We start from the raw sequence: 25,320 nt of genomic DNA on the forward strand, positions 1-25,320 counted from the left end.
TTATGCTGCATTGCTCCAGTAGTGGCCCCTCTATACCGTGCCACCAGTAGCAGCCCCTTACACACACACACACAAAGAAAAAAAGAAAACGTACCTGAATCCCCGCTCCTGCCGCAACTGCTGCCATCCGCAGTGGGGGGAGCCGGAAGGTGGAGCTCATGAGTAAGCTCCAGCCGGCTCCCTCTATGGATGCAGCAGCCAATGAGAGTCTGTCTGACTCTCATTGGCTGCTATAACAAACACACAGCCACCGCTGGCAGCTGTGTGTTTGTTACTGTATAGGGCAGACCACTCTCACTACTGCTCCACCACTTGTGGAGCCCTGACGTTGAATCCTCTCACGAGGATCCGACATCAGGAGGATGACGTTCAGATCCTCGCGATCCTGGATCCAAGTCAGGCGGATCCCCGATGTTCGGAGCGGTTCAGATTCCACAGAATCCGAACTGCTCATCCTTAATTGTAACAAAAAATTGTACTGTTCTGATAGAGAATATGTGACAGACACATACACAGAAATATTTTCTACGAATGGCAAACATAAGAGAAAAAATATTAAACTATTAAAAAAAGAAGAATTGGTAGAGGGATCTCTAAACAGCCCTCCGAACAAAAAAATAATTAATAGAACATAAAACCAACCAAACAAGTTGGTCAACATGGTAAACACTGAGAAGTGATCCCTATCCATTAATAGATATCACAGCGATATCTTAACTAAATATGTCGAGATACAAACTTAAATATATAGAGTTAAATTAGATCTATAGATTTCTTGAGGAGTGTGGTCTCATATATAATATATATATAAGTAAAAATACATAGATAATATATAGTCCTTAAAGAAAAAGGAATTTAGTAAGACATCAAACATGAAAACATGAGTAGATAAACGATGATAACCATTCAGCTAACCTGGAGACCATGAATATTAAACTGGTCATACAATTAAGTAATAACATCTGAATATAATAATTATGTATAACGATCAGGTAGACAAGGTTGAGGATTCATTCTCCTCCTCCTCCTCCTCCAGAAATACTAATGCATCTGCAGCAGATGTAAAGTCCTTGTTTCCTTAATCTCGTAAAAGACGTAGTCTTGCTGGAAACAGTAAAGCAAATTTCTTTTGTGGGTTTATTAGTTTGCAGCATACAGGCGACATTTCTTTGCGGGCACGAGAGACTTCCGCCGAATAGTCTTAAAACATCAATAAACTATGATTCTGCCATTCAATTGTGCCTTTTTTACGTGCTGCAGTCCATATTGTGGTCTTATGGGCAAAATTGAGGCATCGGAAGATGACCGTATGTGGGCATTTGGCATCACGAAATGGGCCTAATCTGTGTGCTCTTTCTATTGCAAAATCAGGTAGTTCAGAGGAGAGATCCAAAAGCTGTAATAAATCTTTATGCAAAAATGGAAGACCAACTATTCTGAGGTTATTTAGTCGAGAGCAATTTTCCAAATCATCTACCTTATTTAATAGATGTTGAGTATTCTTTCGTTCCTGATCCAATTGTTGCTGTAACTTAAAAAGGGCCTGTTCATGTTCCTCAATCTTATTTTGATTCGTAACCGCTTGTAGATCTGTGGATCTTATTGTTCCTTCAGATCTTTAAGTGTATCTGCAAATTTGTCCACCTGTGATTCCATTATAGGAGTTATGGTGTCCTTTATAGCTCGGACTACATCCTAATACGTAAGTGGCTTGGCGGAATCCATATTAGTACTAGATGCGGACTGAAGAGAAGTGGCAGCAGGTATCGAGTTCAGGTCAGGGGAGTCAGTTGATGAAAAATGTCCACTTTTTTTCCTGCTCGGGTGTGTGGGGTTTGAGCAGATGTAGATGATTTAATGAATTTTTTCATAACCACTAGATGGCAGTAGAATACTAAAAGTGGACCATAGAGCAGTAGCAAATACCAGAGTTAGTTAGCCCATAGAATATATTCAACCATTAGAGAAAAAATAAAGTTCTTTAGAACATCCAGTTAGGTCAGTATAGCCAAAGTATGAGGCACATTAAAGCAGGGGTGTATCTACCCATTGGCCAAGATGGCATTCGTCAGGGGCGCCGGCCAAGGGGGGGCGCCATCCGGGGGTACCTCCCGTTGCCAGGGGTAGAATCAAGACAGGGCTGCTAGGACTGCAGTTCCGGGTACGCCCCTGGGACAGCAGTGATGGAGCGCACATGACGTCACGTGCGCCTTGTTAAAAAAAATATATATATATTTATTCTATGTACCAGGCAGCCGCCGGCAAGTGATGGCGACTGCCCGGACCTTGATATCTATGAACTTCTATGAACTTCGGTATGCGATGGCGGCTGCCTGGTAGGTACATAGAATAAATAAAGCTTTTTTTTTTTTTTAACAAGGCGCGCGTGACATCATGACGTCATGTGTGCCTCATCACTGCTGCTGCACTGAGGAGCCGCCGAGCCACAGGCTGAAGTTTGTAAGTATTTGTGGGCTGCAGGGGGCCGGTGGCTGGATGGTGGGGGCCGGGGCTGGAGCTGGGGGCTGGACGCATGGGGCCAGGGACCGGAGCAGGGGGGACAGGGACTGGAGCCCCGCATTACAGGCAGGCTAATGGCTGTGGAGACAGGAGGGGGTGACTGGGGAAACAGAAGTAGGATGGTGGGGCTGGGGAGACAGGAGGGTGATGGCTGGGGAGACAAAAGTGGGATGGTGAGGCTGGGGAGACAGGAGAGGGATGGTGGGGCTGGGAAGACAGGAGAGGAATGGCTGGAAGACAGAATTGGGATGGTGGGGCTGGGGAGACAGGAGAGGAATGGCTGGAAGACAGAATTGGGATGGTGAGGCTGGGGAGACAGGAGAGGGATGGCTGGGGAGAGAGAATTGGGATGGTGGGGCTGGGGAGACAGAAGAGGGATGGCTGGGGAGACAGAATTGGGATGGTGGGGCTGGGGAGACAGGAGAGGGATGGCTGGGGAGACAGGAGGGGGGTGACTGGGGAGACAGGAGGGTGGTGACTGGGGAGACAGGAGGGTGATGACTGGGGAGACAGGAGGGGGATGGTGGGGCTGGGGGGACAGGAGGGTGATGACTGGGGAGACAGGAGGGGGATGGTGGGGCTGGGGAGACAGGAAGGTGATGGCTGGGGAAACAGGAGGGGGATGGTGGGGCTGGGGAGACAGGATGGGATGCTGGGGAGAAAAAAAGGGGCTGTCTGAAGAAACAGAAGGGGGTGCTGGCTGATAAAACAAGGAGGTTGGCTGGGGATACAGAAGGAGGTTTAGCTGTGGCTGTAGAGACGTTATAAGTACAGAGTAATTATTCAGAAAATATGGGGGGGGGGGGCGCCAGTCCATTACTTTGCCAGGGGCGCTCGGACCCTAGATATACCCCTGCATTAAAGTAATTAATATCACTGAAAAATCATAATCATAACTGTGGAATAGGGATCCTGCCCATATATATTCACTTCAAAAACAGGCATTGATAGTAGAGAATATCTAGAAAACTTCCAGAGATCCAAGTAAAAAAACAAAAGTAATACAGAAATAGCAGAGTTGAGGTGATTACTCACAGGAATGGGGCATGCAAGGCTTGTCATGTGCGTTGTGTGACTCCTTTGGTGTTAGACAAGATGGCACCATCCATCTTCCCTCACAACCCCCACCAGCAGCCAGGTATAATAATAATATGGCACAGCTCTCTAACAGGCCAGTTGATGAAGCAGCCTGTGTGTGTATTTATATCCCCATCAGGTAACAAGTCTGCATCCATAGTAAAGATGAGCAGGTTCGGATCTCAGAGATCCGAACCCACCCGAACTTAGGGGATCCGAGTCGGATCCGAGTCGGCTAGGGTTTTCCCGCCTGACTCGGATCTCAAAACGAGGCAAAACATCATCATCCCGCTGTCGGATTCTCGAGGGTTTTGGATTGTATAAAGGTCTCACGATCACCTCCATTTTTCATTCTGGCTGTGGAGAGTGAAAAGGGAGGGAGCTGGGAGCTGTGCTGCTCTGCTGTTGTGCATAATAGGGCTGGCTACAGTTGTGTTGTCACTCAGGGGCTGGCTGCTTAATGTCCATAGGGGCTGGCTGTTGTCCATATAGGGGCTGGCTGACTGTTGTGACTTGTGAGGTCATCCTGTCCATAGGGGCTGGCTGTTGTCCATAGGGGCTGGTTGGCTGTTGTCCATAATCCATACCATATAGGGGCTGGATGGCTGTTGTCCTGTCCATAGGGGCTGGCTGGCTGTAGTCCATAGGGGGTGGCTGGCTATTTTGAGGTTGTCCTGTCCATAGGGGCTGGGTTGCTGTTGTCCATATTAATCCATATAGGGGCTGGCTGTTGTCCTTTCCATAGGGGATGGCCGACTGTTGTCTATAGGGGCTGGCTGGCTGTTCTGCTGTGTTGTCCAGGGGGTGCTCTAACCATCAGGGGTGCTCTTCTTCACCCCCAGTGTGAAAAAAAAATGTTTTGTGTGTGCATGTGTGCATTAGCCACATTTATCAGCAACGTAGCTGTGCAGTGGTGCTGCCTGTGTCATTTATCAAGAGGCTGCTGCCTCGTTTGGGTGCTCTCACTCCCAAGTGCCCCAAAAATATGAATTCAATCAATCAATATGTTTTTTTTGTGTGTGCGCGTTAGCCACACTTTTCACCAGCAACGTAGTTGCACAGGGGTGCTGCCTGTGTTGTTTATCAAGAGGCTGGTGCCTCGTTTGGCTGCTAAAAATGTATTCAATCAATCAATCAAAATCAATCAATCAATCAATCAATGTGTTTTTTTTGTGTGTGTGTGCGCGTTACCACACTTATCACCAGCAACATAGCTGTGCAGGGGTGCTACCTGTGTTGTTTATCAAGAAGCTGCTGCCTCATTCAGGTGCTCTCCCTCCCAAGTGCCCAAAAAAAATTAAATCAATCAATCTTTTTTTGTGTGTGTGTGCGCATTAGCCACATTTATCAGCAACGGAGCTGCGCAGGGCTGCTGTCTGTGTCGTTTATCAAGAGGCTGGTGCCTCGGTCGGGTGCTCTCCCTCCCAAGTGCCCCCCCCAAAATAATTAATTAATCAATCAATGGGTTTTTTTCTGTGTGTGTGATGCCATGGCTAACACGCACAAATGCCTCTGCTGAGATTTGCATAAACATTTTCAAAGGTGAAAATAGAGGATATAGTTTAAAAAATGGAATAAAGCAGTTCAAACTGCGTTCTCTGATTATAGTGTCCCTACTCCCTACCCATGGCTCCTCTACCTTAATTTCAGTGAGTCAGAGGAACAACTCCATGCAACCGTATTCCAGAGTGCAGCTGCACCTCCTCTAGCCCAGGTCAGAAGATGTGTAGGGGATGTGGTGATGATATGGACTAAAATGAAGCTCACATCCACTAAAGTGGACAATGAATCCTCAATCTAACAGGGAGCGCAGCTGTAATTTATACACAACACAGGATGGGATGACGATATAGGCTTGGGTGATGGTATAATCTGGGGTGATGTATACATCATCTTCACACAATATTCATTTGTCCCCGCTGGAATCCACCATTACAGGTGCCTCTGTAATTTTTGCACATAATTGACTGGTAAAGGTCTTTCTTGTAGAATTTGTAGTTCATTTTGATGGCCATCATCTTTTCCACATTTTGGGGAAGTAGTCTCAGGCCGATCACTGACAAGGTTCCCGGCTGTGCTGAAATCTCTTTCTGAGTACACACTGGAAGGTGGGCAGCTCAAGTAAAACAAAGGCAGTTTTGTGTAAGGGCCTCCAAATTGTCTCTTTTTCCTATCAGTAGTTATTTACATCTCTTCAGATCTGTGTCCGTCGGGAAGAAAAAACAATGTCTTCATCCCTTCTGGGATGAAAATCCACTCCCAGCAGCAAGCATGGCACTCAAGAATTCTCAAGAAAGACACAATGTAAGACTTAAAACTTAAATCTTAAATGTTGCATTTCCTACTCTGTTCCGCTTGTCCACAATATCTGCTTCGGTTAAGTGGAAAGTGGGTACAACGGCAGTTTGAACTGAAGGCCACTAACTAACTATGTTTTTTTTAATGTCCCTGTACAGGTGGGGAAATGCCTTTACAGAAGGTTTGCAAGGGATTATTTAAGTCAATTGTTTTTGGAAATCACTCTTCCTAGTCCCCTTCTGGGATGAAAATCCACTCCTAGCCACAGAAGCAGGCGCATGATTCTCAAGAAAGAGACAACTTAAGTACTTAAATCAGGGGTAGCCAACCTCGGTCCTCGAGAGCTACTAACAATTCACGTTTTCCAGACTACCTAGCTTGTACACTAGTGTATTCATTACTCACCAACATATTTGGAAAGATCCACAGGTGGAGTTCATTTTTTATTACACTTGTGATTCTGTGAGGAGATCTGGAAAACATGCACCGTTGGTAGCTCTCGAGGACCAGGGTTGACTACCCTTGCCTTAAATCATAGATCTTACACTTGTCCACATAGCTGTGCTGGTTAAGTGGCACTTTGAGGCCACTAACTAACAATGTTTTTTTTAATGGTACAGGTTGGGAAATGCTTTTTCATGTGGAAGGCACTACTAGAAGTCTTCCTGGTCCCCTTCTGGGATGAGAAAATCCACTCCCACAGCAGGCATGGCCCTTAAGGATTCTTCTGGGGGCAAGGACTGATGTGAATGGGTCAAATATTTTTTTTAAAAAATGCCTCTTCCCCTCCCCTTCTCCATCATAAATTTTCTTCGGAATTAAAAAATGAAATAAAATTTACTACCAATCAATCCTTCCTGTCCCTGCCCTGCCTTCAACTACATACATACTCCAACTCCCTCAGGCCTCTCTTGAATAATATAAACATTTGTTTTCTGATGTGTCATGTTGGAAGTTGAACTGCCACGTGTTTGTTCCGCTCACTGCTACCGCTTAGCTTAGTCAGCCAGCCAGCTTGGTGCAAATTTTGGGCATAAACTGGATGAAAACACTATAGTGAGCTGTGAGGTGGTCAAAATTGACTGGAAACGAGTGGAAAGATGTTATTGAGGTTAATAATACTATAGGAACAAAAACAGGCCCATTTGATGTAATTTTAGCTGTTTTTATGATTTTTTTAAGAAAAATTCCAGATCCAGAGGCTAAACCAAAACAAAACATGGAGGTGAGGTTTTGGCAAAACCAATCCAGATCCAAAATCAGGGGTGATCCAGATCCAAAACCAAAACACAGCACATCTCTAGTCCCCAGGCAGCTGAGCGTGCGGGTTGCAGTGAGAAGAGGCAAGGGGAGGGAGAGAGAAGCCGGCCGTGGGGAGGAGAGTCACCGATGGTCGGCTGGGAGAATCACTTCCTGGAGACATGGACGTTGGTCTCCAGCTGCTGCACAGTACTCCAGGGGCCGGTGTGAGCTATCAGTTGGAAGAAGAGAGCTGAGGTGTGGTAATATGCAGGGTAATTTAGAACTTTTCGGCAGGAGCTCAATGGCGCCGTATCCTTCTTCCTCAGCCCCCAAGCCATGCCCCCTCTCTTGGGTTGTTTCTATAGAAACTACACCAAGATTTTCCCTCCTGACGGTCAAAATTAGCATGAAAATAACATTTAAAATACAGTATATTGCAAACTAAAAATGTATGTGTAAGAAAGTAACCACATTAACTCATCCCAGTGGAAACAATTTAAATAATTTAACCTTTTTTTTTTTTTTCTACAATGGAATGTATTTAGTCTTCTTTACTAGACTTAATGAAGTTCTCACCATATATATGGGCTGGGAATGCAAGTTATTAGGGTTTTTTTATACTTTTTCCAGATGCAGCATACTGCATTAAATAAATAAATAAATGCTCTCAGGGGTATATTTATTAAAGAGCGAGTTTATAGAAGTAGAGTTGTTGCTTTTAGCAACCAATCAGTTTCTACTTATCATTTATCTAGCACATTCTAGAAGATAGTAGCTAGAATCTGATTGGTTGCTATGGGCAAAAACTCATTTTCTAAAAACCTGCACTTAGTAAGTATACCCCTCAGTGTACAGTTGTGGTTTTTTATACTGTGGCTTTAGTTGCGCCTAATAGCCCATCTTGGTGCATCAGATCCATGCGACTCCACCGCACTTAGGACCTCATTCAGAGCCACTCGAAAAAGTGAGCGCTTGCTCTGAATGAGGGCGGCCACTTTCCTTTTGAAAGGCGGCCTTCTGGCCGCTCGCTAAGCTGTGCGGTAGGGTCTCGTCTACCGCAAGCCCCAGTCATCACCGGTTATGTCAGTAGGGCCGCCTACAAATGGCAGGCATTCCTTTAGGAACGCCTCCGTTTGTCCAGCCATCCCCCTACCCCGCCTGCAAAACAGGGCAAGCTATCGATAAATCGACCCGCTTGCGAGCGCATATCGCTTGCGAGCGGGTCTGAATGAGGTCCTTAGTGTCTTTTTTCTTTGAAATGTACATCATAGTTCCATATATAAAACAACTGGGAGTGACAGAAGAACTGCATTGCTAGTATACATTGACAAGTAGGGTGTGTGACATCTATGTATGACTATTGTTTGATTCTGTGTAAAAAGGGCTCCGATGTGAGCAGCCTTGGTTTTTCCTCACATGAAGTTCCATTGTGCTTCATCTGAGACTTTATATGTGTGTACACTAAAAGCAATTCCTATGTGATTAAATGCACAGCCTACCCTCTCTGGTTCACTATGAGTGACTTTTCACTGCGTCTGCGATGCAACCAAAATGCAAAACGTAAAGAAAAAATATGGTACACTAGTCGTCTCGGAGCATCCTCAGTCATGCCAGGAGTCTCACGACGTATGGCGAAAAGGTGCCCATTGTATGAGGCCACATCTGTACTTTCTGTAGCATCAGTAATAAATAATTTAATTTAACCACCATAAATAGGCAAATTTTTGTAAAGTTTTCCACAGAGGACAATTCAGTGAAAGCATCTGACTGTATGCAGAGAAAAAAAAGGTTCCTTTATTTTCTGGGCCAAGTTCTTATGATGAAAATATAGTGTAACATACTTGTGATAATCATGTCTGTACAAATTAGGCATAGTCAATAAAAAATACAAAATGGACAAAAAATAGGACTTCATGGTTACTTAAGAGAAAGTTATTTTACCGTCAATGTGCCATTTTTAATAAGTATTTCACTTGCCTAGCTTCAGAAGAGATCTTAGGGGGATGTAGTCAGCATCCCAGCGTGCGGGATGGCGATGGTCGAAATACTGGCACCGCAATCCCTACAGCGTCGAGATCCCGGAATCAGAATCCCGACAGTGTCGGGATCCCGGCACCAGTATCCCGACCGCCGGCATCCCAAAGGTAAGTATCGGGGGTTAGGGGAAGGGTTAGGCTTAGGCACCAGACAGGGGGAAGCCTAACCCTTAGAGGGATGTAGTCAGCATCCCAACATGCAGGATGCCGACGATCGAAATACCGGTGCCGGAATCCCGATAGCATTGAGTACTCGGCAGCAGAATCCCAACCACCACCATACCGAAGGTAAGTAGGTGGAAGGTTAGGCTTAGGCACTGGCCAGGGGGAGGTTGGGGTTAGGCACTAAGATGGGAAGTTAGGGTTAGGCACTAAGGATAGAGGGTTAGGGTTAGGCATCAGTGAGGGGGAGGTTAGGGTTAGGCACCAGACAGGGGGAGGCCTAACCCTTAGAGGGATGTAGTCAGCATCCCGACATGTTTGAGGTCGACGATAGAAATACCGGTGCCGGAATCCCGATAGCATCGAGAACTCGGCACCAGAATCCTAACCACCACCATACCGAAGGTAAGAAGTATCAGGGCGAAGGTAAGAAGTATCAGGGGTTAGGGGGAAGGTTAGGCTGAGGCACCGGCCCACTAAGATGGGAGGTTAGGGTAGGCACTAAGGATAGAGGGTTAGGGTTAGGCATCGGCGAGGGGGAGGTTAGGGTTAGGCACTAAGACTGGAGGTTAAGGTTAGACACTAAGGAGGGAGAGGTTAGGTGCTAAGGGGGGAGGTTAGGGTTAAGCACTAAGGAAGGAGGTTAGGGTTATGCACCGTGGATGGAGGGTTATGGTTAGGGGTAGGGATAAGGATTAGTCTTACCTTACTTACCAAAGGGTGTCGGGATTCTAACTGTCGGGATGTCGCTGTCGGTATTCTGACCAGCGGCATCCCGACCTCCAGGATCCCGTACCCAACCCACCTGGTTCATGCAGGTATGTAGCTGAACATGAATGGATATCAGCGTATTATGATGGGGTCCTGCCTAAATTGTTACTGAAGTGACATTTATAAATGGACATCTCCCACATTTACCATTTCTCAAATGTTTCACTTGAATTATTAGGTTGATGATGGATGAGCATATGGTGATCTGGCATTGCCAGGGAGCCAGATAGTATTTATAGTTATAATCAGACAGGTCTCTCTCAGTACTCCCTCTCTGTCTTTTCTTACTGGGATCTACAGTACTAGGAGTAACCTCAAGATACACAACTTGCATATGGCACAACTCTGGCTTTCCGGTAGCAGTAGCCTGACAGTTCTCCAAGACAACTTGCTATAAGACCTAGATCAGCAAATGCCAAAAAATACACATGGTCATTGATTACTATCTTCTTTAACATAGTCCATTAGTCTGGATGGAACAGATACATTGAGTGAAGAGGGCAAAATGCATCTTGGTTATCATATATTTCAATGGTGCCAGGTTTTGGTCAAGCATCTTTGTAGATGTAATGCTGTCTGTTTCTATGTGCCCATAAGATACAGACTATTCTTACCTGGAAAAATAAAAAATATATTGAGAGCCGCAGGTTACTAAAGTTTATTCTGCGGTTCCTACCATAGTTTCATTCTATTTTTCACTTTATTACCCTCGTACCCAATGCTCCAGGGGTGCGGGAAAGAGCCTCCGGGCTTCAGACCAAGCCTGGAGTTTCGGGGGGGACCCCTTCTTGGGGGGGTCCCCACTTCCCCTGAGATCCCCAGCTTAGCCTGAGCAGCTTGGGCTGATAATGCTTTGGCCACGGAGCCCTGGTAATGGGGTCTCCGGGCTGTGGTATTACAGCCAGGCCATTTTTGGTCCGTTGTTTGTTTTAATTATAGGGGGACCCCTACGCAATATTTTTCCCCCTATAATTAAAACCAGGACTGGCCCTGCAGCCTGGTGCTGGTACCTAAATTACGGTGGAACCCTACTGATTTTGTTCCCCATAATTTTAGGTACCAGGATTGGTTGGCAAGTCCGGGGCTGGTTAAGCTTTAGGGGGGGACCCTATGTCATTTTTTTTTATAACATTTAACACATTTTTCAAAGGTCTTAACACACAAGTAGCCAGAACATATCTCACTGATGTGCAGACTGCTAGCTTGGGAGAGATTTGCAGAGAGAAAACACTGCAATCTCAGCTGAGTAATCTCATCTTCACTTGCAACTCGGGGGAGATATCTTGATCTGCTTCACCATCGGCCAACTCACTTTCAGCTAAACTCACTTCTTAGTGAATTTGCGAGAATAAAAACGGGAAAATCACCCGAGATTCGGCAATGCAAATCGAGATAAAAAAAACCTAAACTCGACCATTCTCGATTCTTAGTAAATTTACCCCTAGTACTTTTCCTGCTGTATTGATTGCTGACTATAGCTATCATTGCCAAATAATACACTACATACATCAATCTGCACTAGTTGGTAACATCACAGGTGAGCACTGCGTACCAATCAAAAACAGCCAACCGACATCTCTGTTTATTATCCTGTTTAGACCAAAACACCATTTGTGGTGTTTTTCAACCTACAACAAACAGTCAAACATCACTATTGATTTTACTGTTATAGTTTCTATGGGCTCTATTTACTACAATCCGCATATTGAATGCAGATTGTAGTGTGATATTAACGACTGAATTCGCAATATCACAGGGATTTACTACAAATCCCTTGCAGGGACAGAGCTTGCGAGAAAGCTCTGTCCCTGCGAATCCCCTCCGGAGCCATATCACGGTATTTTCACAAAAAATACAGTGACAAAGTGCCCGCGCACGCGCCGACCGGCCGCCGCTGCTACCCCCCCGGCACTAAGCCCCACCCCTCAGTGCTAGGCTCCGTCCCCGCGATCGTGGACCCCCGCGACCCCCCCCCTCCCTTAATTACACTTACCTGCATGATCCGGGCCTCCAGTGATGTTCTCCATGCCTCCGGTCAGGTGATCTCCCATACTGCACTGGGACCCAATCACCTGATGACCGGGCAGTAGTGCACTATGGGAGACCAGCTGACCGGAGGGGAGTCATCACTGGAGGCCCGATCACCGGTCCCTGGAGTCAGGTAAGTAAAAAAATTTTTTACCAATTATTTTTATTTATTTTTTTTGCAGTAATCAGCTAGCGGTCTCTTTAGACCACACAGCTGATTAATGGGGCCGGCTCCCGGCTCTGCTCTCCCCGTTAGAGCAGGGCAGGAGGCCAGTGACTGGGGGAGGCCTGGGATAACGCCACCTCCAGGTGGCGTTATTATCACAGGGCTTTACCCAATATTTTTTCACAATTTATTTTTAGTAACTTTGGCCAGATCACATTTCCCATTACAATTATGGGAAATGCGATCTGATTACTAAAAATAAGTGATATTTAGGGGTTGGAGTAGAATTTTACGAATTCTACTCCAATTACCCTTTAGTAACTTTAGGTGATACTAAAATAATGTGAAAAGGGTGTGAAAACACCCTTTTTCACTTTATTTTAGTCAAAATAATGTTAATAAATAGAGCCCTAAATCACAGTCTAATAATTCCAGCTAAATTGAACTTGGCAACAAAATTACACTTTACTACACTTTATTTTTCTTGTCTTTCTGGTTTGCAAGATATATTTGTATATACATTATTTCTCTCTCTCTCTCTCTCCCTGTGCTCGTGAAGAGGCAATTGCTAAGCCTCGTAATCTGAAAGACGTAGAAGAAAGAATTAGTTTAGTAGCAACCAAGGCATTTTCACTGCTGAAGAGTTAATGTGTTTTCTCTCACATTAAAACACAGAAAATGGTCTCCCATAAAATCATAGCCTTTAAGTAATATTAGGCACATATAAAATATCTGTAAACTAACCAATAAAAGACAACATCAAAAGTTATGCTATCATACATAACACTGTCAGCCTGGCAGATGAATTATATTTAGAGCGAAGAATAAACAACAATGCATGAACAGGAGTATAACTGAGAAAGAGGGACTTTCCTAGGCAGTTATAGTTCTAGAGTTATGGCTTGCTACTACTTAGTAACAGTACTAATATTCCACTAACTATAAGAACTGCTGGCTATTAACAAGAGGAGCAACATCATAAGCTTATGCCTTATTGCTCATTTATTGTTCTGAATACCACCCATTTATCAGTCAGACTGACAGTTTTATATTTGATAGTGGGACTTTTGGAATTGTGTTTTTATTGATTAACAAATTAATATTGTATTTTGTGTCTAATATTACTTCAAGGCTATCTTTTTTAAGCCATTTCTGTGTTATGGTGAGAGAGCAAAGACCAGAGCCGTAACTAGACTTTTTGGTGTCCTGTGCCAGAAAGAGCATTGGCGCCCCCCTATTTTTCAAATAGGGACATAATGCACCCAAAAAAGGGGAATGGCCTCATGGGGAAGGGCCAGGGAAGAGATAGGGGAGGCCAGGAGATTCTGGGAATGAAATAAGAGGAAGCTGCAAGTGAGAATGATAAACAGAAAATTGACAGGCCCGAACAGCGCCCCCTGCCCTGCGGTGCCCTGTGCCATGGCACAGGCCGCACTACCCCAGTTTCGGTCCTGGCAAACACACTCAGTTTCAGCTGTGAATATTCCTTTTTTCTATATTCTGTGTGTTGAATTTTATATGTGGTTTACTCTGTGGAAATCCTGGTAAACCCTAATGCAATTTAAGGTATTCTACTGTGGTTTATATCCACTACAACCTGTTGCCAGGTTATAGGATGTTATTATATATTTATATTTATTCATTTATTCATACATTTTTTTGCTTTAATAAGAAGAAAGAATGTTCCCCATGAGGCAGTGTTTTATCCAGCTTATCTATATGAGCTATACGTCCATAGCACCTTATGCATTAAAGCAAAACCAAAAAAGTTGTGTTGTTCAAGCATGTGCATTCTATGCTTCTTACTCCACCACTTCATAACACATACTATACTAATCAGAGTCTCTTCATTTGTAGTCTGTCCATACCAAAGTGTATTTGGATCCAAAGTGGTGAAGCATAAAGTCAGGTTTGTCAAAATATGCCTTTCTAGCTGCTGTTGAACTACAAGTCACAGTATGACATGCTTTGATTTATACTTAAAACTGGCAGCGACAGAATGCCTACATTATTATATATGTGTAGGAGAGGCAGGGTGATGTCATCAGCGGGGGACCCGGCCATGGACAGCGCGCGGCACGGACAGCACACGTGGAATTTAGTGAGTATAAATGTTTGTGTCATTTATATTGTGGTGTTGTACCTTGATAAAGGGGCTATATTAAAGGCTCCGAAACGTCGGTGTTATACATTACACCTCTTGTATTGTTATTTTTTGGAGGACAGAGTGCCGCCTATGTGGACGTGTATATATATATATATATATATATATATATATACAGTCAAAGGAGTGTAGCATCTAGTAAACATAGACGCAGAGTCAATCCATAAGTAACTGGACAGCGGGCAGCAATAGCTAGAGGCATCAGGTGCACCTATTCATATGCTACTACTAGTGCAGACACATAATATAACCTGCTTTAACAGCTGTGTCACCACCCCTATTATTGTTTGTTTCCCAATTGTAAAGCTCAACTAAATATGTTGGTGTTTGCCGGAGCTTTGTACTTATGGGAAATGTAGTCAAACTTCGTATTCTGAGTTTTGACCGCAATTTCACTTTAGTACATCCTGTCCTCATTTTCAAATAGATCCTGCCAGTTAAATATCCCATTATTATGCTAATTAACCAATTACAGGTATGGGATCAATTTGGAAATAGCTAATATCGAAAGTTGTGACAAGAGAACTTCTAATACACCACAAGACTTCACCATTCTGTCCCTTTCTACAAGGGAGTCAACAATGTTTCTAGGCATATCATTCAACACGGGCTTATGCTTGGAATCAACCCAAGAAGAACCTTCATGGGGAAAGGAAGAGTCAGATTCCATTCAATATCTAACCTAGGCTTGGATATGGAAAGGGCAAACCAATCCTTAAATTGATCGAAAAGACATGCAATCTGGTAATTTTACAATTTAGGAGCACTATCCCACCTTTAAATTTAGATCTGTACAGACAATCCCTGACAAGTCTGAAATGTTTACGCTTCCAAATAAAGGAGGAGGAGATAGAGTAGAATTGGTTCAGGAGACGTTTTTACAGCAGATATACGACCCAGCCATGAGACCTCATAGTTAGAACACAATTTAGCAAGTGCAACAAAATGTTGGATTAGCAGAGAGTAATAATATTCTATTGTGGTGTGTAAATCTGTGGGAACCTGAATGCCAAGGTATTTCAGTTAAGAAGATTGCCTATGGATTGCAGAAGGTTTGGAGCAATGTCTAAGGGTATAGCATCCAATTTAGATGGATTAAGTTTATAGTACGAAACCAAGGCAAGCATGTAGAGCAGGCAATGAAACAGTGAGCAGTGATAAATAACAAAACATTATCTGCAAATATGCATAGTTTGTGTTGTAAACCTCCAATAATAGCTCCTGCGATTAAATTATTGGAGTGGATTACTGTCATCAGATGCTCTGTAGCCAAAATTAAGTGTCGAAAGAGGGCAATCCTGTCTGCTCCCATATGATATATGGATAGGTGTCGAGATAAACCCATTGCTAAAGATCCAGCCTGAGGGGCTTGAGTATATGGTGAGCATTGTCTACAAAAATAGGCATTTAAATAGAAACCTGGCAAGCATCTCAGCCATATAGACTAAATTCAGTCTCACAAATGCTTTTGTCAGCATCGAGATGAGAGGTAGTAGAGCTTCTGTCCTACATGTATGATAAGCAAGTATATTAAAAAGCTGTCTCATATTGGGGTTAAGCCTTCTTTTTGAAGAATTTATAATGTGTCATTAATAAATAGCAAACTATATTTTGCAATGTCTAAGGAGCTTGGACTCTAACTCCTCAAGCACTAGGCAGGATTTTAATATAATTAATAAAAAAATTTCCTCAAAGCTTGTCTGCTCTATTCCCCAGGGTGTAAAATGTCTGATTAAGCTACTGCTCTTTGTACAGCTAGAAGAGAAAAGGCATTCGGCCTTTTATGAGGTTGAATTAGATCAGCTTTAAGTTGGTGGGTCAGTCAGATTCTTTTTATTGTGGACTGATAGCTGGGTTTTATAGGCTACCATTATCTCAGTGGTGTTCTATTGCTGGGGTGGTGCATGGTACTGCTACAATGGCACAGGCAGGTTAAAGGGGTAAAGCCCAATAAGTAAAGGGCCTCTTATGAAGAGCCTCACCACCTGTGAGGAAGGGGAAAGCCTCCCTTAAGAAAGGCCCCACCTTAAAGTACCCCCACATGAGAAGGGGATGCCCCAGCACAAGAAGGGACCCCTGGGTGAAGCTTAAAGTTGGCACATTATGTAAGAAATGGAGGACCTTACAGAGAAGGGCCCCATTATAATAAATCCCTATCTGCAGTGAAGAGATGGAGGGAGTGCTGCAGAAATAAGGATATTGCAGCTGGAGGCAATGAGTGTCTGCGAGGAGTGAGAAAGTCACTCCAGCAGGAGAGAGAGACCCCTGAGAGGGTTTGAGGGGGAGTGCTGCCTTGTGCCGCGGTGCAAGATGAGAGATTGCCTGTGAAGAGACAACCATGTGTGAGAGGACGAGTGTTTCCATGTGGTGTGTAATGTTAGATTCCTGGTTGATAGTCCCCTGAGAAGTGCCCCATAGTGAGGGAGAAGTCATTGGAAAATGGCAGCGTGGCTACTGAGAGTCCCATTGAATAGTCCAGATTTATTCTTTGTTTAAGAAGAAGAGCCCAGCAGTAGTAGGGTTAAAGGCCTGCATAAACTTGTCAGAATGTCAGATAAAAGGTCTCTGGATAGTGGGATGTGTACTAGTATATAATTTAGGGGTGTGCACCGGCCACTTTTCGTGTTTTGGTTTTGGATCTGGATCTTTCTTCGTGTTTTGGATCTGGATTGGTTTTGCCAAAACCACCCTTCCGTGTTTTGGGTTCTGGGTTTTGTGTTTTGGATCTGTATTTTTTTTTTTAAAAAGCATAAAAACAGCTAAAATCAGAGAATTTGTGTGTTTTTCTGCTCCTATGCTATTATTAACCTCAATAACCTTCATTTCCACTCATTTCCAGTCTATTCTGAACACCTCACACCTCACAATAGTGTTTTTATATCCAAAAGGTTGCACCGAGGTAGCTGGATGACTATGCTAAGAGATACGAGTGGGCGGCACAAACACGTGGTCCATCTAGGAGTGACACTGCAGTGGCAGACAGGATGGCAGTTTGAAAAACTAGGCCCCAAACAGTACATAATTCAAAGAAAAAAAAGAGGTGCAAGATGGAATTGTCCTTGGGCCCTCCCACCCACCCTTATGTTGTATAAATAGGACATGCACACTTTAACAAACCAAACATTTCAGCGCAAGGGTCTGCCACACGACTGTGGCTGAAATGATTGGTTCGTTTGGGCCCCCACAAAACAAGCTGGCAATTAATCTGTCCCTGCACAAACTGGCTCTACGGAGGCAAGATGTCGCCCTCATCCTCCTCATCCACCGATTCCTCACCCTCTTCAGTGTTGTGTACATCCTCATCCTCACAGAGTATTAATTCGTCCCTGCTGGAATCCACAACCACAGGTCCCTATGTACGTTCAGGAGGCTGGTCTCCCTGGAAGAGTTGATAATTCATTTTATGAACATTTTATGAACATCATCTTCTCCACATTTTGTGGAAGCAACCTCCTACGCCTTTCGCTGACAAGGTTTCCGGCTGCACTAAACACTCTTTCGGAGTACACACTGGAGGGGGCGCAACTCAGGTAAAATAGAGCCAGTTTGTACAGGGACCTCGAAATTGCTTCTTTTTCCTGCCAGTACAGGTGTGGACTGTCTGACATGCCTACTTGGATGTTGTCACCGATGTAATCCTTTAACAGCCCACACATTTCACAAAGACAGAAAAAAAAAGAAGAATATTTTTATTGTTTGTGGAGCGCACTTTGAGGGTTACACCACCCTTTAACAGACAGACGCACACCTGTCACTGCTTCTTTGAGGATGCAAGTGCGGCTACAGCCCACACAATTCACAAAGACAGAAAAAAAAAGAAGAATTTTTTTATTGTTTGTGGAGCACACTTTGAGGGTTACACCACCCTTTAACAGACAGACGCACGCTTGTCGCTGCTGCTTTGAGGATGCAAGTGCGGCTACAGCCCACACAATTCACAAAGACAGAAAAAAAAAGAAGAATTTTTTTATTGTTTGTGGAGTGCACTTTGAGGGTTACACCACCCTTTAACAGACAGACGCACGCTTGTCGCTGCTGCTTTAAGGATGCAGGTGCGGCTACAGCCCACACATTTCACAAACACAGAAAAAAAATAATATTTTTATTGTTTGTGGAGCACACTTTGAGGGTGTCACCACCCTTTAACAGACAGACGCACGCTTGTTGCTGCTGCTTTAAGGATGCAGGTGCGGCTACAGCCCACACATTTCACAAAGACAGAAAAAAAAGAATATTTTTATTGTTTGTGGAGCGCACTTTGAGGGTTACAGCACCCTTTAACAGACAGACGCACGCTTGTCGCTGCTGCTTTGAGGACAGTATCATATGCAGTGACAGGAGACTTGTCAGAAATTGTTGGCACATCCTTCAGTCCGGAACAGATGTCCAAACCGGCCCTTGACTTATGACACAGGCGCATGCTTGACGCTGCTACTGTGTTGATGCACGTGCAGCTACATCGCACACAAGTCACAAACACATAAAAAAAATATTTCTTTATTTTTTGGAGCACTTTGAGGGTTACACCACCCTTTAACAGACAGACGCACGCTTGTCGCTGCTGCTTTGAGGAAGCAAGTGCGGCTACAGCCCACACAATTCACAAAGACAGAAAAAAAAAGAAGAATATTTTTATTGTTTGTGGAGCGCACTTTGAGGGTTACACCACCCTTTAACAGACAGACGCACGCTTGTCGCTGCTGCTTTGAGGATGCAAGTGCGGCTACAGCCCACACAATTCACAAAGACAGAAAAAAAAAGAAGAATATTTTTATTGTTTGTGGAGCGCACTTTGAGGGTTACACCACCCTTTAACAGACAGATGCACGCTTGTCGCTGCTGCTTTAAGGATGCAGGTGCGGCTACAGCCCACACATTTCACAAAGACAGAAAAAAAAAGAAGAATTTTTTTATTGTTTGTGGAGCGCACTTTGAGGGTTACACCACCCTTTAACAGACAGACGCACGCTTGTCGCTGCTGCTTTGAGGATGCAGGTGGAATCTAGACGGGATTTGGAACCGGGGACACACTACCTCCATCAATTGTCTAAATCCCACTGCACTAATGGCGGATACCGGACGCACGTCTAACACCAACATAGCAGTCAAGGCCTCAGTTATACGTTTTGCTTCAGGATGACTGCTGTCGTACTTCATCCTCATCGCTAGGGACTGTTGGAGGGTCAATTGTTTATTAAAAGTAGTGATGTTCCTACTTCCTCTCTGGGATGATGAACAACTCCCAGCAGCAGCAACAGCACTAGGAGGAAGTGGTTCTTGATCTTTCCCTATTTTATTTTTATTGGAGAAAGTTTGGTCCTCCATTTATGTTATATTGATATATACGTGCGGCTAAGGCGCCCACAAACACAGAAAATATTTTTTTATTTTTGCTGGAGAGTAGTGCACTTTGTGGGTTACACCACCCTTTAAGAAATGAGCCAGCCGGCTCTTTACTTATGGGACACAGGCGCACGCTTGGCGCTGCTCCTTTGTTGATGCACGTGCAGCCACAGTGCACACAATTCACAAACACAGAAAATATTTTTTATTTGGTTTGGAGTGTACTTTGGGGGTTACAGCACCCTTTAACGGTCAAGCCAGCTGGCCCTTTACTTATGATACAGGCGCACGCTTGGGACTACTTTGTTGATGCACGTGCAGCTACTGCACACACAATTCACAAACACAGAAAATATTTTTTTATTTGGTTTGGACTGGAGTGTACTTTGAGGGTTACAGCACCCTTTAACGATCAAACCAGCCGGCCCTTTACTTATGACACAGGCGCACGCTTGGCACTACTTTGTTGATGCACGTGCGGCTACTGCGCACACAATTCACAAACACAGAAAATATTTTTTTATTTGGTTTGTACTGGAGTGTACTTTGGGGGTTACAGCACCCTTTAACGGTCAAGCCAGCCGGCCCTTTACTTATGACACAGGCGCACGCTTGGCACTACTTTGTTGATGCACGTGCGGCTACTGCGCACACAATTCACAAACACAGAAAATATTTTTTTATTTGGTTTGGACTGGAGTGTACTTTGGGGGCTACAGCACCCTTTAACGGTCAAGCCAGCCGGCCCTTTACTTATGACACAGGCGCACGCTTGGCACTACTTTGTTGATGCACGTGCGGCTACTGCGCACACAATTCACAAACACAGAAAATATTTTTTTATTTGGTTTGGACTGGAGTGTACTTTGGGGGTTACAGCACCCTTTAACGGTCAAGCCAGCCGGCCCTTTACTTATGACACAGGCGCACGCTTGGCACTACTTTGTTGATGCACGTGTGGCTACTGCGCACACAATTCACAAACACAGAAAATATTTTTTTATTTGGTTTGGACTGGAGTGTACTTTGGGGGTTACAGCACCCTTTAATGATCAAACCAGCCGGCCCTTTACTTATGACACAGGCGCACGCTTGGCACTACTTTGTTGATGCACGTGCGGCTACTGCGCACACAATTCACAAACACAGAAAATATTTTTTTATTTGGTTTGTACTGGAGTGTACTTTGGGGGTTACAGCACCCTTTAATGGTCAAGCCAGCCGGCCCTTTACTTATGACACAGGCGCACGCTTGGCACTACTTTGTTGATGCACGTGCGGCTACTGCGCACACAATTCACAAACAGAAAATATTTTTTTATTTGGTTTGGACTGGAGTGTACTTTGGGGGTTACAGCACCCTTTAACGGTCAAGCCAGCCGGACCTTTACTTATGACACAGGCGCACGCTTGGCACTACTATGTTGATGCACGTGCGGCTACTGCGCACACAATTCACAAACACAGAAAATATTTTTTTATTTGGTTTGGACTGGAGTGTACTTTGGGGGCTACAGCACCCTTTAACGGTCAAGCCAACCGGCCCTTTACTTATGACACAGGCGCACGCTTGGCACTACTTTGTTGATGAACGTGCGGCTACTGCGCACACAATTCACAAACACAGAAAATATTTTTTTTATTTGGTTTGGAGTGTACTTTGGGGGTTACAGCACCCTTTAACGGTCAAGCCCACCGGCCCTTTACTTATGACACAGGTGCACGCTTGGCACTACTTTGTTGATGCACGTGCGGCTACTGCGCACACAATTCACAAACACAGAAAATATTTTTTTATTGGGTTTGGACTGGAGTGTACTTTGGGGGTTACAGCACCCTTTAACGGTCAAGCCAGCCGGCCCTTTACTTATGACACAGGCGCACGCTTGGCACTACTATGTTGATGCACGTGCGGCTACTGCTCACACAATTCACAAACACAGAAAATATTTTTTTATTTGGTTTGGAGTGTACTTTGGGGGTTACAGCACCCTTTAACGGTCAAGCCAGCCGGCCCTTTACTTATGACACAGGCGCACGCTTGGCACTACTTTGTTGATGCACGTGCGGCTACTGCGCACACAATTCACAAACACAGAAAAAAAATTATTTTTTTTAGCACTTGGGGGGAGCACCCCTGACTGACAGAACACCCCCTGGACAACACTACAGCACCCTTTTAGGACTGGGACACTGCACAGGACTTTGGAGTGGACACAGCCCCTATGGACAACTGACCGCACAACACAGTCCAGCCAGCCCCTATGGACTTTGAAGTAGTGGACACAGCCCCTATTAACAACAGCAGCACAGCACAACACAGCCAGCCCCTATGGACTTTTGAAGTAGTGGACACAGCCCCTATGGACAACAGCAGCATAGCGCAGCACAGCACAGCACAACACTACTCTGCACTACACTACACTACACAGCCCAGCCAGCCCTAACTCCCACCCTCCCTCTTCACTGTCCACAGCCGAGTGAGAAAATGGCGCAGACGCGGGTACCTTATATAGGATCCAAAACCCGCGAGTCCTGGAAGGCGGGATGATGACGTTTTGCCTCGATTTCAGATCCGAGTCAGGCGGGAAAAGTCGAGCCTGACTCGGATCGGCCTCGGATCGGGGGGACTCGGGGGGGGTTCAGATTTCAGAAATCCGAACCCGCTCACCCCTAGTATATATAGAGAACAATTTTATACCTGAAGAAAGTGTATGCAGGGTGGCGGAAGGAGAGAGGGTCCCTGTGTAATGGGATATGCCGCACGATCAAAGTCACCCATGAGGGTTGAGATGAGGTGCAATGAACTTCCAATCTGGAGTCTGTAGAACTACAGTGCCCAGCAATACCAGGTATGTGCTGCCATTTCACTGCTGTGTCATATGCGTATGACTGTGCTGGAGGTGTTCGTGTAGAGTGAAAAGTGTTACTTTCCTTTTGCAGCCGTTAAGCTTAAAATATACAACATTTACCATCTGCAAGTATTATGCTGTAGGAAGTTGGTGAAGTAGAGCATGTAACTATTATGCTTACTGTGCTGGAGGGGATTCAGTATGATTTACCGCCGGCCATATGGTTCAAATCCCGACAGCGACATCCCGGCAGCAGTGAAAATCCTGATCGTCGAAAGGTAAGTATTGACTAGCCTATTCTACCCCCTAACCCTAACCCTCCCTTAGGGGTGCCTAACCCTAATTCCCCCTCTAAGTGCCTAAACCTAACCCCCCTTTCCCCGCCACCTAAACCTAGGGGGGGAGCCTAACCCTAACCTCCCAGAGAGGGAGCCTAACCCTAATTCCACCCCGGGAACCCTAAACCTAACCCTTCCCTCCCCGTGGCTGTCCGCGTCCAGCGACCAGCTTACCTTCGATCGGTAAGCTGGATGTCGGGCTCCCGGCATAGGGGAAATGACAGGCATCGGGATTTCAAAGCCTGGTTATTGCCCAGCCCGCGATAATGTCAGTAAACACAAAGACACAAAGAAAGTAAGCGCAATAGAAATATAGCTGATAGATGTTAGTTGATTTATATTGTTGCACTATAGCGCTTTCTTTCTTTGTGTCTTTGTGTCTATTGTGAAAGCCCACAAAACTGACACTGTAATATTGGGAATAGTTATGTACCCTAAGCAGTTGTAGGACATATGAATGATACAATAAACTTAACCACCTTCCACCTGCATGTGGTACAATTAGCATCGGTAATTTACTGACATTATCGAGGGCTGGGCAATAACCAGCCTTGCATGATATTATCATCACTCATTGGATAACAGTTCAGTGTAAACTAAGGCACCTCGATAATTTACTGTATGGGTTAATAAGCCAATTCTACAATGAGGGTGTATTTTCAATCTGCGTAAAATAGGAGGAGATTTTGGATATGAATTTCTCCTTTAGACAACAATGCCAGTTAGAACACACTGACATCCCGATATAATGTTATGATATCCTCACTCATGAGGGGCAAGCAATAATATAACAGCAATATAGGAGTGACACTCTGATGTCAGTGATATCATTTCTTTATTAATTGTTGTCTTACATTTAATTATATTGGGTGCAATACTTACCTTCCAGGTGGGACTAATATTGCAAAAGCTATATCTTGACTACTAAAACACAGTATCACCAAAAAATACTATCTGAGGTACGCTAATTACAATACATGTTAATGTGAATTTAACACTCCAAGGATATTGAGAGGGTGTTTGACCGCTTATATGTTTAGCATCCAGAATGGATAGGAATTGATTAGAATTATTGATATTATATACAACAACTCCTTCCATTAATATAGATGTTTGGATATTGAGATAACGCTATACCACAATACATTAGTGGATCTGCCATTTTTTATCATATATGTGTGTTCTGTTTGATATCAATCTTTTAACTTTATATTTCACTGGATATTCCCCCTAAATTGGGGATATTTATTTTAGGTAATAACCAATAAAAGTTATATTTTACTTTGTTATATACTTCATTTGTGCGCCCACTACTAGCAACTCCTTTTCTCTTTTTCAAATATAGATATAGACATGAAGCAGAAGCTTGATTCTGAGTCGCATGTAATCCGCACGCAGTGCCGATGTTCACTTATTGAGAGATTATTTGCAACTGCGCAAAGGTGCTGTTGCAATTGGAACAGACGAAATCAGAACTTACTTAAGGACCTTTTGGCTGCCTCCTCTTCCCAGATCAGCACAGCAGGGGGTGGAACTCAACAGAGGTGGCAGGGGGCAGAGACGGCCGGGTCTGGGGGCATGATGCACATGAATTGTGTCTTAGGCTGCCCACTTCATTGGGGAAGTGGGCCTGCTGCAGCCGGGTGGCCCAACACCCGGGAGACTTATCCACTTATTCGACCATCCAGGGAGGGTAGGCAAGTATATATCAGATGGAGGCGGAAAAGTGACGTGCATTCCTGGGCGGTGACTGGGAGGTGGCTAGAAGTGCAGTAAAAAGTGATCCGTTCAGTGTCAATGCAATCGGCTGCGTTCCCAGATGCACCACTGCAAGCATAGGAGGCCATGGTCAGATGGAGAAACTGCACCTGCAATGGTGCGACTAATGGTAGGTATAAGTACACACCAATCGGTTATTACAGTGTGTATAGACAATAAAAGTGGGTGTCTCAGTCCTTGCACATTCAGCTGGAGGAAAGTACACAAAGGAAGGAGTGTGTAGGCCATTTGCATAAACTTGCACACGGCGACTGCCATTAGACGCAATAGCATTCACTTTTGCGTGTGACTCAGAATCGGCCTATAATGTCATCCCAGACATCTATGCAACTTTCAGTTGTGTATATTACATCACTGGGGCTCAGGGCCGGATTAAGGGAGGGGCGACAGGGGCGGTCGTCCCTGGGCCCCCACACCTGGAGGGGCCCCCACTAGCAGCGGTGCGCTGTCTGCACCCACCGCTAGTGACCCCTCCGCTAGTGTAGTGTAGACCGCGCAGTGAGCGCAGTCTAGACTACACAGTGACATACACACAGCCACCGGC

Source organism: Taudactylus pleione, unplaced genomic scaffold (genome assembly GCF_031769625.1).
Source record: "Taudactylus pleione unplaced genomic scaffold, aTauple2 ptg000214l, whole genome shotgun sequence".
NCBI classification, from domain to species: domain Eukaryota; kingdom Metazoa; phylum Chordata; class Amphibia; order Anura; family Myobatrachidae; genus Taudactylus; species Taudactylus pleione.